Raw genomic sequence first — 18138 nt, 5'->3', positions numbered from 1 at the left:
TTCGAGGCCAGCCTGGGCTACCACTACCAAGTGAGTTCCAGGAAAGGTGCAAAGCTACACAGGGAAACCCTGTCTCAAAAAAAAAAAAAAAAAAAAACCTTTTCCTGGGAAGACACAACATAAGCATCTGCCCTTCCCACATAGGGAGCCTAAAACTGATGAAAGTACAGATAACACTAAAGACCAACTTGGTGAACCAATGAGATTTCCTTGTGTTATTTATGGGAGCACTGGTGAGGGTTTACTTACTGGAGGAGAAATGACTCAAAGACAGTTGCATCACCAAAGCCCACCTTTGTATGGATGACAACTCATAAAGGCTAAAATTCTGAAGCATGCTGCACAACCTGTAAGTTGTGCAACAGGTTGGAAAGTGTCCTTTCCAACTGACTCTGTTGGTCTAAACCTCTTCTAGGCAGCTTGACTGGCTTCTGCTTCTTCTGGGAAGCTTAGCTGGTCTGAGAGTGACTTCAGCAGTCTTTGTTGCTTTTTCTGGGAGGGTGAGGCCTGGTAAATCTGGTCAGTTTCAGGGACTTCCTGGGGGTAGGTGGGAGGGTGGGTGGATGGATGGATGGATGGATGGATGGATGGATGGATGGGTGGGTGGATAGATGGAGGGATGGATAGATAACTAAATTTGAAAATACTTTATTTTATAATTTTTACAATCATTATTTATTGGAATCCATAGAAATTATGTGGAGATGAAACTACTCAGTCAATTTACATTTCTAACTCCTTAGCACATTATTATCTCAATTATATTAAAATGTTTCTCTGTAACTAATTAGTCTCCTAGCTGAGTCATGAAACCCCTAAAACCAGTGCTGACTCTTGTGGTTTGCTTTCTGCTAGTGAGTCATTGAATTAAATGAACCCATTCCTTGGTATTTCTGAGGGATATTTTCCCAGGGTAATTGCCTCCCACAGACTCCTTGAGGCATCACCTATCAGACAGAAATGCATGGCGGGGGAAAAATGTGATTTTCTCCAACTTGATCCAGGTCTTTCATCAGAGATTGCCAGTTCTGAGCAGCTCTTTAAAGTAAGCTTTCCTATCTCTGAGGCACGACACACTGAGCTAAGACATGAACATGGGGACTATCCTCAGCAGACACACATGGGAAGCACCATAGTATATTTAAAGCACATAAAGTTTCAAAGTGGTGCTGGAGAGATGGCTCAGAGGTTAAGAGTACCAACTGTTCTCCTAGAGGTTCTGAGTTCAATTCCCAGCACCCACATGATGGCTCACAACCATCTGTAATGAGATCTGGCACCCTCTTCTGTGTACATAATAAATAAATAAATCTTAAAAAAAAAATTTCAAAGTATGTGATGCTATATTAATAGAAACTAATTCAACTCTCATTTCCTGCTTAGAGAAATATTCATAGGGTATGAATTTTAAAGCTGGACTAAGCTGGATTCAAACTCTGACATGCTTACTAGATATGTATCTTTAGCATGTACCTTAACTTCACTGAGTTTCTGTGACTGTCTCTAAAGACTGAGAAAATAAGGCATTCTAAGACTGGTATGAAAGTGAAATGTCTTGACAATAGAAGATTACTTTCTTGTTTCCATTCCATCATCTTGTGACAAATTATTATTAACCAATTAATATGATTAATTAATATACAGCATGTTTTATTGTATGAGATACTTGTTTAATTTATGATTATATATATATATATATATATATATATATATATATATATATATATATATATATATACACACACACACACATAATGAATCTGAAAATGAAGAGAGACAACATGAACATCCTTCAATACAACACTGAATGACAGTCGTCTTCCTCCTCACACCTCTGTGCTGCCCTTTCATCTCAAATAGATGTATCTGGAATAGCTTGGATAGAAACATCATACACCTGTTTACTTGTCATTTATTTAACAAATTTAATCCCATATATAATTATATGGCAAGCACTGAAGATAACAAAAGAAATGACTCCTCAGACTCTGAGGCATTCACACCTCAGGCTGTGATAGACTTGCGTTAGGCATAATTTCCTAATGGACATTCTACAGAACACCAGTTCTGCAGCTTTTTAAGTGCTTTAAGAAAACTAAGTTTGGGGGAAAGTTTTCTAAATTTCATTACTGTGAGGTTTTTAGAAACAGTAGAGTTCTTGGGGGCATAGAATATAATACTGGTATTTGATCATGAGCTTTTTCTCAGGGGGTCTCTTTGGGGCTTGTCAGAACAGACCTACAGTGTAATGACAGAAATTCTCCGATGCTGCATTTCTGAGATCCCTTGGGGAAGCAGATATTCTCCCCAGTGCACATACATGATGAGGTAGTGGGACAGCCACGGTCATTGAGCCCAGTCTGGACTGGAGATTTGATTTTGCCTCTTTTATCCTCATTCCTCAGTAAGAATCTAATAATACCAGCCTCCTGGAATTCTCGTGAAGAATAAATATAATAAGAGGGACGTGCAAGGTATAGTCTGAAGGTGAAGCCTACTAGACACTCTCCCCCACCCCATTCTAGGATGGATCTTATTACATCCTAAAAAGTATAGTACAACCCGTCAAGATAAATACATCCTGCTTGCCTACAAAGCAAATGAATATGCTTCTCTGTCTGTATTTCCTCTGTTATTTTGCTTGAAGTTTTGTGCTCTCTGCACTTCTGTATTTCAGCCATAAATGCTGAGAAGACAGAAGGCAGGCAACATGGTCTGGATAAGAAATCCTGCCTGCCTTCTGAGAGTTCTCACCTCTGTACATCATCTGGTCAGAGTGGGCACTTTTACAACATCCACCGAGCATTATTCCATAGTGTGTAAAATTCAGAAAAGCCCTCCAAACCTACCTGGGATTTTGATGTTCAAGGAATTCCAGGGGAAGGGGGGAGCGTTCTGCTGGTGTTTTAGCCAACATTTCATATACCCTATGACACAGCATCTGAGAGTCATAATACAGACTCTTCCTTCATTACTGTTATCCATGTCTATCAAAAAATAGCTCAATATTGTTTTTAAAAGTTCAGCTTTGATAGTTAAACCCAGACTGCCTCCTGTGAGCTGTACGACTATAAGCAAACTACTTAATCCTACTCAACTCACTTTCTTCATCTACAAAACTTGAACAGTAACATTACCTGTCTCAAGAGTCAATTATAAGTAGGAATTACATGAAATAAGAACCAAGACTAGGAACGTAAAAAGACAATAAATAAAATTTAATAATGTCCCTATATACTTGAATATGAATATAAAATTTTATTCTATAGCTAAAAAAAACTCTAAAAGTTAGAAGAAAAGCTTTGACTTTTTTGTTTTAATTATACAGGGTTATATTAGGTTATTTAAAGTTCTCAATTTCCATGATGTTGTCCTTTGACTACAAGTACCTTAAATGAAACGAAAGGAATTGGGAGTAGATGTAATTCTAATTTACCTCATGTTATCCTGGACTATTAGTACATCCATCTTCCAAAATGAATAATAAAACTTTATTATATTTGGCATTATAGTCATATTCCATCTTCATAATTAAATATATTTTTCACTAGTAATAGTTTACCTCAATTAATTTGTTTTTCTCCATCATTATGCAATTAGCTTATTTACAATCACAGATCCCTCGGTGGAGAAGTCTGCCTGTCCTTCTATAGTCATCCTGGCAAGCCAGCTTTTAAATTTTACCTTTTGCAAGAACACTTCTGTGATTAAGCCTACACCAAATAAGTATCCATTTGCATTAATTGTGTGTTTGTAATATGTCAGGCCCTTCTCTAAGAGTTCACTGTTTGCTCCTATGTGGATGCTTTAATTACACTCTTTCAAAGATAAGAAAGATGAAATATGAAATAATGGGCAGGCGGTGGTGGTGCACGTCTTTAATCCCAGCACTCAGGAGGCAGAGTCAGGCGGATCTCCGTGAGTTCGAGGCCAACCTGGGCTACCACGTGAGCTCCAGAAAAGGCGCAAAGCTACACAGAGAAACCCTGTCCGAAAAACAAAAAAAAAAAGAAAGAAAGAAAAGAAACATGAAATAATGAAGAGCCTTGCCTGAGACACACAGCAGACAAACAATGAACCCCTTTCCCAGCTAAGTCACCAGATAGATCCCACATCCTTCACAGCAATTTATGTCCTGCTTCTTCTACATAGTTTTTCCCTAAATATTCCATGATAGTTCATGTATCAAATCATACATTGTTTCTTCAGTTAGACTGTAACATTTGTGGGAGGAGGTTTCCCTTCCCTTCATTAAATCTAATATGGTAGTCTATAAAGCATGAATATCCTTTGGCAAACTCAGCAGATATCTGGCCAACACAGGTCATGTTGGTTAACTTCTTCTCCAATTTCTTATAACAGGGACTTCTGGACAGGGTAAAACTAAACACCATCCCTACTGTAAAGTTGATTTGTCAGCCCACATAGTTAGCGTGGGAAAAGCAGAAGTCATTCCACATTGGTTTGTGAGTCAAGGTTCATTTTTTCCAAAAATCCATCTATGTGGCCTTGCTATAAGGCATCAGCAGTGCATAATAATTTAGGAGATGCAAAATAACACACTGGGCAAGTAGACATTTTACTTAACAAATTATGCCTGTTACACGTAATTCTTTCTCAAACCCCCTTATTTATAAAGGAGCAATGCCAAATTTGTTCACTGTCTGGGGTTTCTCACTTTGTCACTTTGATTGAGGTCCACCAAGCCAAGAAAGGCAAAGGAGGCAGATGAGATGAAACTGGCTAATAAACACATTTGGAGCATCTATTATGTGAGAAATTAGTGTGAAGTACAAAGCCTTTTCACAGAAGCATTTTCACTTAAACTTGTTTAAAATGTTTGTCAATGAATTATAACAGGGGCTAGCAAGATTGCTCAGCAGGTAAAGGTACCTGCTGCCAAGCCTTACAACCTGAAGTACAACACTCAAAACCCAAATAGTTGAAGAAGAGAATTGACTCCTACAAGTGTTCCTCTCACCTATGTTTGTGCACTATTAGAGCACATGCACACATACACAAATACATTAATGTAAAAATAAATTCTTTAATTAAATAAAAGTGGCAAAGATGATAGTGGAGTCAATTTATTGTAGTTACTTTTAGGAGCACAGGTGAAGGGTTATTTGCCAGAGCATAGAGGAATCAAAGCAGTGGCATCTTGAAAAGCCCACCTCAGCATAGGTAAGTCAGGAACGTGGGACAGACCTAACAGAATCTCATGACAACTAGTAGCAGCTGCCCAGCTTTTTTATGTAGACTTTCAACATGATCTTTAGTTGTGTTTCATTTTCTCTATAGTGATCTAATTTTTTATTTTTTTATTTTTATTAGTTTATTTATTTATTATATTTATGAGCATTCCGTAGAATGAATTTTAATTGTCCTGATTCTCCTTCCCACAACTCTTCCCAGATTCAGTCTCCAGCCAAAAAGGAAGGTTGGCTGGTCGCTTCTAGGCCTTTCTGAGCTAGCAGGTTTTCACCACAACATCTGACTCCCGAGTCTTTATTGGTAAATAGAAATCTCACCAGGCCATGGCCTGAGGAGTATGGTGCTGACTGTGGGGCCAAGGTGCCACAGATGGTAATTAAAATGTCAGATTCAGGTATAGCTGCTAATCCAAGAGAAAAACAACACACACAATTTGAAAATGATATTAATTTCCCTGTGGCTTATAAGAAAAATATGAAGAAATCACCAGTAAAAGGTATAAAAGTAGGGCTGGAAAGATGGTGTAGTTGTTAAGAGCACTTACAGCTCTCTCAAAGGACCCAGGTTCAATTCTCAGTATCCACATGACTGTAGTTAGAGTTTTCCTGCCTGGCCCATAGTCAGGACAAATCTCTCTCATCCGCCAGTCCCACAGTCGCTCAGACCCAAACAAGTAAACACACAGAAACTTACATTGTTTACAAACTGTATGGCTATGGCAGGCTGCTTGTTATCTACCTTTTCTATCTTAAATTAACCCATTTCTGTTAATCTATACTTTGCCACATGGCTTGTGGCTTACCAGTGTCTTTACATGTTGCTTTTCATGGTGGCGGCTGGCGGTGTCTCTCCCCAGCCTTCTACATCCCAGAATTCTCTTCTCTCTTGTCCCGCCTATACTTCCTGCCTGACCACTGGCCAATCAGAATTTTATTTACACAGAGCGATATCCACAGCACATGACAGCTCACAATTATCAGTAACTCTGGTTCCAGCAGACATGATGCCCTTTTCTGACTTCTGCAGGCACTTGAATGCATGTGGTGCACACACATATACTTGGGTACACATATTAAATAAATGTTTTTAAAAGAAAAATATTGAGAAAATATAAGCATTGGTGATGACCAAGAAATCGAAATGATGACAATGAAATAATGTGTTGTGCGTATTAAAATATAGAGAAAGAGGGAATTAGCTAGAATAAAATTCTGGCAAGGTTATAATTTTAAAAAAATGACTACCCTCCACTACCTGACAGTAAGACCTTATGGCTAAATATATCACATGATAGACTTATATCATGAAACACGGAGAAATAAAGCTGTTGCATATGTAGAAGCTTCAACCCAGCTTAAACTGCATTCATTCTGCTCACAGGTACTATACATGCGTCTAGAGGAGAATAGTGGTCATTAATCTCACCCTGCTACAAAACCTGTGAGATAGCATACTGACCTGTCTATAAGACCTACTGTTGCAGTAGTGGTACAAATGTGTGGTAAAAGACCTGCTCCATAGGGAGGAACCCATACCTGAAACTGTGAATGAGGAAACTGTTAAGCCTGGAGAGGTCATAGACCTAGGGGGAAAGCTACTGCAATTAGTCTGCTAAATGAACAAAACAATAAAATGATTCCTAATGACATAATATACCCACAGATCACTGCACCACTGAACCCTCATCAAAGAAACGTCTTGAGGTAGATGATAATTAATAATTAGACCCACAACTGGACAACAGGCAGAAAGTGAGAGATCTTGAAGCACTCAACCCTAAACGGGATATCAGTATCATTCCCCTTCTCTCAAGGCTCATGGATCTAAGCAAAAGAGGAGGCAGAAAGATTTTAAGAGCCAGAAGTGGTGGATGACTCCAAGAAAACAGTATTTTCTAGGCATGAGAGGGCTGAAGCATATATAAACTCCATTTAGGTTGATGTTGGCTGTGGGTTTGCTGTAAATTGCCTTTATTATATTGAAGTATGTCCCTAATCTCTCCAGGAATTTTAGCATGAAGGGATGTTGGATTTTGTCAAAGGTCTTTTCTGCATGTAAGGAGATGATTATTTAATTTTTATCTTGCAGGCTGTTTATATGGACCACATGTATTGATTTATCTATAGTGAACCATCCATCCATCTCTGAAATGAAGGCTACTTGATCATGATGGATGATCTTTTTTATGTGTTCTTCTATTTAGTTTGCAAGTATTTTATTGAGAATTTTTGCATCTATGCTTTTAAAGAAAATTGGTCTGTAATTTTCTTTTTCTGTTGAGTCTTTATGTGGTTTGGAAATCAAGGTAACTGTGGCGTCATAAAAGGAATTAGGCAATTTTCTTTCTATTTCCATTTATGCAGAATAATTTGAGAAGTATTGGCATTTCTTTGAAAGTCTAGTAGAATTCTGTACTGAATCTATCTAGCCCTAGACTTTTTTGATTGGGAGATTTTAATTACTTCCATTTCACTAGGGACAATAGGTCTGTTTAAAGTGTTTGTCTGGTCTGAATTTAACTTTGGTAGGTTGTATATATCAAGAAACTTACCCATTTCTTTTATGTTTTCCAATTTAGTGGAACAGACTTTTAAAGTATGTCCTTATAGATCTCCTTAGTCTCTGTTGTTATGTCCCCTTCCCATCTCTGATTTTATTAATTTGGATATTCTTTGTGCCTTTCAGTTAATTTGGCTATAGTTTTGTCAGTTTTATTTATTTTCCCAAGAACCAACTCCTTGTTTCACTGATTCGTTATATTTTTTTGTTTGTTTGTACTTCATTGATTTCAGCCCTGAGTTTGATTGTTTCTTGCCATCAACTCCTTTTAGGTGTTATTTCTTGGTTTTAATTCTAGAGCTTGTATGTGTGTCATTAAGTAATTAATATTAGATCTCTCCAGCTTTTTTTAATGCAGGAACTTAGTGCAATGAACCCACTCTTAGAAGGGACTGAATTGTGTCCCACAGGTTTGTGTGTGCTATATTTTCATTTTCATCTGCTTCTAAAAAGGTCTTGATTTCCTTCTTGATTTCCGTCTTCACCCATTCTTCATTCATTAGTTGTTCATTTTCTGTTTTCGGTAAACTTTCTGTTGTTTCTGTTGTTGATGATATCCAGCTCTAATCCCTAGTGGCCAGGTAGGATGCAGGGTGTTATTTCAAGTTTCTTACATCTGTAGAGATTTTTTTGTGTCCAAGTATCTGTTGAGATTTTCTTTCTGTCCAAGTATGTTGTCAGTTTTGGAGAAAGTTCCAGGAAGTGCAGAGAAGATGGTATATTCTTTTGTCTTTGGATAAAATATTCCATAAGTATCAGCTGGGTCCTTTTAATTTATGATGTCATTAACTCCAGCATTTCTCTGTTTAGTTTTGCCCAGATGGCCTGGCCTGTCTATTGGTGAGAGTGGATGACTGAAGTCACACAATGTCACTGTGTGGGGTCCACATGTGACTTTAGCTGCAGTAGTGCTTCTTTGATAAATTTCTGAGCCCTTGTTTTTGTGCATACATGTGTAGAGTTGCAATATCCTCTTTGTGGTTTTTTCCTTTAATGAGTATGTAGTGTCCTTCCCTATCTCTTCTGATTAGTTTTGGTTTGAAGTCTATTTTTGTCAGAAATTAAAATAGCTACTCTAGCAGGGTGGTGGTGGTGCACTTCTTTAATCCCAGCACTCGGGAGGCAGAGCCAGGCAGATCACTGTGAGTTTGAGGCCAGCCTGGGCTACAGAGTGAGTTCCAGGAAAGGCGCAAAGCTACACAGAGAAACCCTGTCTCAAAAAAAAAAAACAAAAATAAGTAAATAAAATAAAATAGCTACTCTAGCTTACATCTTAAGTACATTTTCCTGGAATATCCTTTTCCATCCTCTTACCCCAAGGTGATGTCTATCCTTGATGTTAAGGTATATTTCTTGGACATAGCAGGATGGATGCTATTTTCAAGTCTGTCTGTTAGTCTGCTTCTTTTTATTGGTGAATTGAGACCATTGACATTGAGAGTTATCAATAAGTAGTTTTTGCTGATTCAGTGTGTGTGTGTGTGTGTGTGTGTGTGTGTGTGTGTGTGTGTGTGTATCTACTCTTTGCATTTGCTTGTCTGAGATTATTTATTCCTTGTGTTTTCTTGGGTGTGATTAGCCCCTTTAGGTTGAAGTTTTTCTTTAAGTACCTTCTGAAAGGCTGGATTTGTAGACTAAATATATGAATTTGGTTTCATCATAGAATGGTTTTCTCCATCTATTGTTATTGAAAGTTTAGCTGGGTATAGTTGTCTGGACCAGCATTTGTGGTCTTTGAGAGGTTGTAGAACATCTGTACAGTCCCTTCTGGCTTTTAGAGTCTCCATTGAGAAGTCAGGAGTAATTCTAAAAGGTCTGCCTTTATATGTCACTTGGACATTTTTCCCTTGTAGCTTTAAATATTCTTTCTTTGTTCTGTACATTTAGTGTTTTGATTATTATGTGTCATGGTCCAGTTTAACTTAGTGATCTGAATGTTGCTTGTACCTTGACAGGCACCGCCTTCTTTAGGCTAGAAAAACTTGCTTCTGTGACTTTGTTGAAAGTATTTTCTGGGCCTTTGAGCTGGGATTCTTCTTCATCTCTTCCTACTATTTGTAGATTTAATCTTTCTGTACTATTCCTTCCTGGATGTTTTGTGCCCTGGTTCTTTTTTTATATATACTTAAAATTTTCTTTGACAGAGGTATCCATTTCTTCTATCTTATCTTCAGTGTCTAAGTTTCTCTCTTCTATCTTTTGTACACTGTTAGTGAGGCTTACCTCTGAGGTTTTTGTTCAATTTCCTAAGTTTTTTCATTCCTGGACTTACTTCAGTTTGGGCTTTCTTAAGTGATTCTGTTTCTACTTTCATGACTTGAACTGTTTTCTTCACTTCATTCCACTGTTTGTGTTTTCACAGATTTAATTAAGGGATTTATCTATCCTCTTCAAGTTCCTTTAACACATTCACAATAACTATCTTAAAGTCCTTACCTTGTGCTTCAGCTATATTGCATTTCTCAGGACCTACTGTAGTAGGGTTTCTGGGTTCTGGTGGAAATATTTTGTCTTGGATTTTAATGATTGTTTTTGCATTGTTGTCTAGGCATCTAGGTTTGCGATTCTAGTTGTTGGTATCTGGTTCTTGTCTTTGTTAGGTGGGTGCTCCACTCCTTGATGTTATTGTTCTCCATGTGTTTTTGAACCTTCTAGAGAATCTTCTGCTATTGACTTCAAGGTTTATTGTATTGTGGTCAGATTAAATACATATAATATTTCAGTTTTTCTGTGTGTTGAGATTTTGTGTGTGTGTGTCCAAATACATGGTCTGTTTCAGAGAAAATTCTATGGGACGCAAAGTAGAGAGGGGTATGGGGGGGGCGCTTGAAAATTCTGTAGATATCTGCTAAGTCCATTTAAAGAGTGAGGTCAATTAATTCTTATTTTTGTTTACTTTTTGTTCAGATGATTGGTATATCAGACAAAGTGAGGCATTGAAATCACCTATTATGACTTGATTGGTATTAATCTGTGGCTTGATGTCTAGTAGAGTAGTCTGTATTAGCATCTATGGCCTTTTAGGACTTGGGGGACTTTGCTAAACTATTCTAGCTTTTAAAGTTTCCATTGAGTTGTGAATTGTTATTCTGATGGGTTTACACTCATATATGATTGGTGGCTTTTCTCTTACAGCTTTCAATACTCTTTCTTTTCTGTATAACTAGTGTTTAAACTATGATATACCATGGAGAGTTTCTTATCTGGTCCTGTTTGGTATTCTTTGTGCCTCTTATATCTATATGGGTATGTCTTTCCATAATGGGTGTTTGAACTTTTCAACTCAAACTTGATTTTGACTTGAATTTTTTTCAGTATTTATATCTCTTTATTGAATCCTGTTTGTAGATAATCCTGAATTCTCTTTGTTATTTTATTCAGCCATGAGGGTGTTTTTGGACTTCACTCATGAGTTTATTCTTATCCTCTTAAACTTTATTTTGTTTCATTGTGTCTTCTTTAATTGCCTTGAATTCTTTGATCATGTTTATGATTGTTCTTTTAAATTCTCTGCCCCGAGGTTCATATAAGTAATTGCCATTTGAGAACATTTCTATAAGACTGGTGATCTTCTGGGGGAAGGGGGTATATTGTCTTGGTCTTTCATATTGCTTGTGATTTTTTAATGGTTCCTTGGCATGTAAATTTAGTTAATTGGCTATGTATTTCATATAAGCTTCTATCCTGCCTAAGTTGAAAGAAAATTTGGTTTGGTTTTGATGTTGCCCAAACTTAGTTGAGCCACAGCATCAAGATAACTGAAGAAGATCAAGAGGATACAAACAGAACAGAAGAAGTCAAAATATCTTTATCTGTAGGTGAGTGTATACATTAGGAACCCTAAAAATTCCACAAGGAAACTCCTACAGCTGGTAAACACTTTCAGCAAAGTAGCAGGATACAAAATTAATACACAAAAAAAGATAGCCTTCTTATGTGCAAATGAAAGACTGAGAAAAATCAAGGAAACAATACCTTGCACAATAGCATTAAAAAAATATCTTGGGATAATTCAAACCAAGCAAGTGGAAGACATATAATAAAAATCTTAGGATACTAGAGAAAATATCAAAAGATGGAAAGCTCTCCTACGCTCGTGGATCAGGAGGATGAATATTGTAATATCCTACCAAAAGCAATATACAGATTCCAGGCAATCCCCATCGAAATTCCAACACAATTCTTCACAGATCTTGAAAGGGCAAGTCTCAGCTACACATAGTAAAACAAAAACCTAGGATGACTAAAACAATCCTGAAAAATAAAAGAACTGCTGGAGGTATCACCACCCCCAAATGTGACTTGTACTATAGAGTTATAGTAATAAAAACAGCATGGTATAGGCATAAAAATAGACATGCTGATAAACAAAATAGAATTGAAGATCCTGACATAGTTCACACACCTATGGACACATTATTTTTTATAAGGAAGCCAGAAATACAAACTGGAGAAAAAAAACAGCATCTTCAAAAATGGTCAAACTGGATGGCTATATGTAGAAGAATCCAAATAGAACCATACTTATCAAACTGCACAAAACTCAACTCAAAATGGATCAAGGACATCAGCATAAGGCTATATACACTGAATCTGATAGACAGGAATGTGAGGAACAGCCTTGAACTCATTGACACAGGAAAATAATTTCTGAACAGAACACCAATAGCACAGGTATCAACAACAACAATTAATAAATGTGAGCTCATGAGATTTCTGTACGGCAAAGGACCCCCTCATACAAAGCATCTGGACACATAATGGGGAAAGATTTTTACCAACTATGTATCCAATAGGAGGTTAATAACTAAATACATAAAGTACTCAAAATACTGAACATCAAGAAAGCAAATAATCCAACTTTAAAATGGAGTACAGATCTAAACAAAATTCTCAACAGAGAAAAAAAAACAAATGGCTGAGAAGCACTCACTGAATGTGCATCCACATGGGAGGCCTTGCCTTCTTGAAGGGAGTGGGAGATGGGTTGGGAGGGGAGGCTGGGGGGAATGGAAGGAGGAAAGGAGGATCTTTTTTTTTTTTTTGGTTTTTTTGAGACAGGGTTTCTCTGTGTAGTTTTGCGCCTTTCCTGGAACTCGCTTTGTAGACCAGGCTGGCCTCAAACTCACGTAGACCACCTGGCACACGTAGACCACCTGGCTCTGCCTCCCAAGTGCTGGGATTAAAGGTGTGCGCCACCATCACCCGGCAGGGATCTTTGATTGGTGTGTAAAATGATTGAAAATTTTTTCTTAATAAAAAAAGAAATTTTTTTAAAAAAAGCCCATTTGAAATTGTAATGAATCTGTAATTTCAAAGTAGCTCTTTCACTTAAGGAAAGGAGCTAAAGAACATAAACAGTATCTTTCTCTAGAAATTTCTGTATGTTATAATTTTTACTTTTAAAATAAATCATGCACTTGAAGGAAAAATACAAAAATGCTCCAAAATTTCAAATATCAGTTTATATTTGAATGTTTATTTTGAATATTGAAATGTAGTCAATATTTAGATAAGGTTTTCCCTATAAAGTTTTATGTAAATCTGAGTAGAGGATGATGACTTTGAATTTCTGACCCTCCTGTGTCTACCTCCTGAGTAGTGAATTGATAGCTACTCGTCACCCAGAGTTTGTACATGCTAAGAAAATATGTTACCAACTAAGCTATACTTCAGCCATGTTTTACTTAATTTTTAAGAAATTAAAACCACCAAAAAAATTCACAATGCCAATATTGGTAGAATACGCAAATTGTTTAAACAACGAGTAATTAGCAAGAATGCCTAACTTTTTGGCTCCCCTTACAAGTTTGTTTAAGGCAGGGTATTACATATCCCAGGTTAACATTGTAAGTGTTTTTAAAATATAATAATGTTTGTTATTATAAACATTTCTGTTGGCCAAGTGTGATGTCCTATCTTAAATCCCAGCATTTAAGAGACAGAAGTATGCCAGGCACTAGGGAGGCAGAGGCAGGTGGATCTCTGTGAGTTCGAGGCCAGCCTGGGCTACAGAGCTAGTCCAGGACAGGCTCCAAAGCTACAGAGAAACCCTGTCTCGAAAGAGAGAGAGAGAGAGAGAGAGAGAGAGAGAGAGAGAGAGAAATATGAGGGTCAAGAATTCAAGATTATCCTTAGCTGCATACCAAAGTCATATATATGATTTAAAGCACACACAGAGATATGATGGTATTGTGTTCCCCAAAATATTGTGCACCCTAATAAATTTACCTGGGGTCAGAGACAGAACAGCCACAATATTAAACATGAGGATAGGCAGTGGTAGCACAGCCTTTAATCCTAGCATTCCAGAGGCAGAAATCCATCTGTTCAAGGATTCAGCCAGGCATGGTGACTCACACCTTTAATCCCAAGAAGTGAGCTTTTAATCCCAGGGAGTGACGGCAGAAAGTAGAAAGATATATAAGGCGTGAAGACCAGAAACTAGAAGCATTTGGCTGGTTAAGCTTTTAGGCTTTGAAGCAACCAACAGTTCCGCTGAAATTAATTCTGGATGAGGACTGAGACGTTTCCAGTCTGAGGAAACAGGATCAGCTGAGGAACTGGAGAGGTGAGGTAGCTGTGGCTTGTTCTACTTCTCTGATCTTCCAGCATTCGCCCCAATACCTTGCTCCAGGTTTGTTTTCATTAATAAGAACTTTTAAGATTCCTGGTACACACAGATATACACACACATACACACACATTTTAAAATAGTCTCCAGTCAATATCCAATGACATTTTGATACCTCTCAGGTACTTACTTTCAAATTACAATAATAAATCTCCCATATTTGTATTATTCTCTCTAGGATTTGGTATTGGCTTTACAGAATTCAGGGGTTTATTTGCTATTTTGTTAATATCTCATGTTGAATATCAAGAGTGTATTTTTCTAGCAGAAACTCAGAGCCTTCTGATCTCTGAAATCTACTCTTGCCAAGGAGGCAAAGTAAGATTAATTCTCACTCTAAAGTTAGGTCATACTAATTCTTGTGTTTTTTTCTTGATTTTTTTAAATTAAATTTGTCATTCTCACATGTAAAAAAAAAAAGAATTTTTAACATTCTTAGTCATCAGAAAACATCAATTCAAAACTATTTCATCTTACACCAGTCAGAATAGCCAAGATCCATACAACAAATAACAGCTCCTACTGGCAAGAATGTTGACTAAATAGAACACTCACTCATTGTTGGTGGGAGTACAAACTTGTATAACCACTATGGAAGTTAGTGTGGCAGTTCCTCAGGAACCCAAAAATAGATTGACCTCAAAATCCAGCTATATCACTCTAGGGCACATACACAAAGTACTCTACATCCTAATACAGAGATATTTGTTCAACCATGTTCATTGAAGCTCTATTCGCAATAGCCAGAAATTGGAAATGGCCTAGTTGTCTGTCAACAAATGAATAAAGAAAATGTAGTACATCTACACAATGGAATATTACTCAGCTATTAAAAAAATCATGAAAATCACAGGTATGAATGAAGATAGAAAAAATCATAGTGAGTGAACCCAGACCCCAAAAGACAAATACAGTATGTATTCACACATGTAGATATAGATAGATAGATAGATAGATAGATAGATAGATAGATAGATAGATAAATTAGCTGTGAAAATATTCAAAAGCATGCTACAATCAATACAACCCCAGAGGTTAGGTATAGAATAAGGGACTGGGGAGGGATGGGTCTCCCTGGAAGAGGAAATAAAATATATAGTTATGGATGGATATGGGGGAGACTGGAATGGGAAGATTAAATAAAGAAGGATGAGAAAGGGTATGCAGGAAGGAACAGCTAAAGATAAGGACTATTTGAGAGGGCATATGGAAATCTAATACAGTCGAGCTTCATAAAATATATACATATATAAAATGAAATCACCAAATAACAGGAGGAAAAAAAGCCCCAATTAGACATCTCTCACTACTAAATAAAGCCCCCAGTTCCAGGAATGGGTTACATATAATACAGTTCTTAGCTAAATGGGCCCCATGGAAAGCCCCAAACAGCCTAAGCTATTGCAGTGGCTATTGATTGCTCTCCACAAAATGATGGTAAGGCCTATTGCTGAAGACACCACCTACATAACCCATTAAACTGGAGAAATCATGCCAGTGGATACATAGAGCAGTCACCCTTCTGACTAGTTTTTATAGTACTCAGAAAGAACTCTGCACATTACCAAAGGAGAACGATGAACACCAACCCAGCTACAAACCTTTCTATATAAATGGCCTGCAAGAAACATTGATGCAATAGTGGCACCAATCTTGTGGGAGTAACCAACCAATATCGCATTTGATTTAAGGCCCACTCCATGAGATCAAACACATCTCCAATATAGTGATATTTTATTTGTATTGAAATGTGATTTTATTTGTATGCCAATAAAGTTGCCTTGAGGTCAGAGCAAGCCAGAGCAGAAGCCGAGCAGTAGTGGGGCACGCCTTTAATCCTAGCACTTGGGAGGCAGAGCTAGGCGGATCTCTGTGTGTTCAAGGACACAGCCAGCATGGCAGACACACGCCTTTAATCTCAATACCAAACATAGACGACCTGGAGGTCTGTACAAACAGACAGTGACAAGGAGGTCATGTGGCTGGGTTTACAACCAATGAGAAAACAGAACAGAAAGTCTTTAAATAGACAGGACGCACAGAAGTAGGTCTCTTGCGGAGAGGAGGAACCGCAGAAGCAGTGAAGGGTAAGGTTTTCCGCTTTTGCTCTGACCTCATGGTTTTTAACTCTGCAATCGGTTCTGTGTTTCTTATTTAACAAGCTGGTTACATCTACACTCCAACACTACTCAGGTAGCCAAGAACCTGAGACTAGTTAGGCCAGGGAACTAGGAAAAAAATCCAAATACTATTCTTCTGCTAAAGGAACAGCAACAAAATGACTCCTCATGACATTCTGCTATACTCATAGGTCAGTGCCTTGCTCAGCCATCATCAGAGAGGCTTCCTCCTACAGTAGATGGGAACAAATCCAGAGACCCACAACTAGACAATGTACAGAGTCAAAGACCTTAAAACATTCAGTACTAAATGGGATGTCTCCATCAAATCCTTACCCTCAGGGCTCAGGAAACTCTGCAAAAGATTGTAAGGAGCCAACAGGGATGGAAAGACACCAAGGAAACAAGACCCTTTAGACACAACAGAATTTGTTGCACGAATGAAATCACAGAGACTGTGGCAGCATGCACAGGGCCTGCATGGGTCTGGACCTGATGGTGTCCCAGTATTGAGAGCAGAAATGGACACAAGCCCACAACTGATACCTGCTCACAAAGGAAAAATTAGATTTCTCCAATGGAGACTCACTGGGTATACAAACCACACTCAGAAAGTTACAAGGGAATATGCCAAAACCCATTCTCCACCTGAAAACACACACAGAAGCAACATTGTATGTACTGGGCAGGAATATGTGTGTATGTGCATACATGTGTGCATACGTATGCATGCAATAACAATTAGTGGGGAGGAAAGGTGACGAATTTGAAGGAGAGCAGGGAGGGGCATATGGGAGGGCATAAAGAGAGGAAAGGGAAGAGAGAAATGGAATTATATTACAATCTCAAAAATAAAAAAACTATATTCAATTAAACTGGAAAACCTAAAATAAGTGGATACATTTCTAGAAACATCTGCACAACCAAAATTAAACCAAGAAGAGACAAACAACCTAAACAGGCATAATAAAGAGATTTTAAAAATAACAAAAAGTTTCCTGACCAAAAACAACAACAACAAAAAAAAAAAACAGATGGAGTCACAGCAAAATTTGCTCAGACTTTCAAAGAAAAACTACAACCACTGCTTCTCAAGTTATTAAAAAAAGAAAGAAAGAAAGAAGGAAGGAAGGAGAGAGAGAGAGAGAGAGAGAAAGAAAGGAAGGAAGGAAAGAAGGAAGGAAGGAAGGAGGGAGGGAGGGAGGGAGGGAGGGAGGGAGGGAGGAAGGAAGAAGGAAGAAAGGAAGAAGGGAATGGAAGGCGCAATTCCAAACTCTCGTGAAACCAGCATAATTCTGATTCTAAAATCAGGGAAAGACAGAGCCAACATAAGAGAGCAAAGGGCCACTGTCCCTGCAGACCACAGATTCAAAACCTTTCAGCTAAAAACTTGCAAACTGAATTCAGGCATATACCAAGGCATCATTTAACAATAACAAATTGGCCTTATCCCAGAGATACAGGGATGGAAATCATATATAAGTTGGTAAATGTAATAAGTAATACAAATTGACTTGATCACATGATCATCCCAAGAGATGCAGAAGGCCTTTATAGAATCCAGCAAGACTTAATGATAAGAGTCCTAGAGAAAACAAGTACACCTAAACA

Source organism: Onychomys torridus, chromosome 10 (assembly GCF_903995425.1).
Source record: "Onychomys torridus chromosome 10, mOncTor1.1, whole genome shotgun sequence".
Lineage (NCBI taxonomy): Eukaryota > Metazoa > Chordata > Mammalia > Rodentia > Cricetidae > Onychomys > Onychomys torridus.
This window is presented reverse-complemented; position numbering follows the sequence as displayed.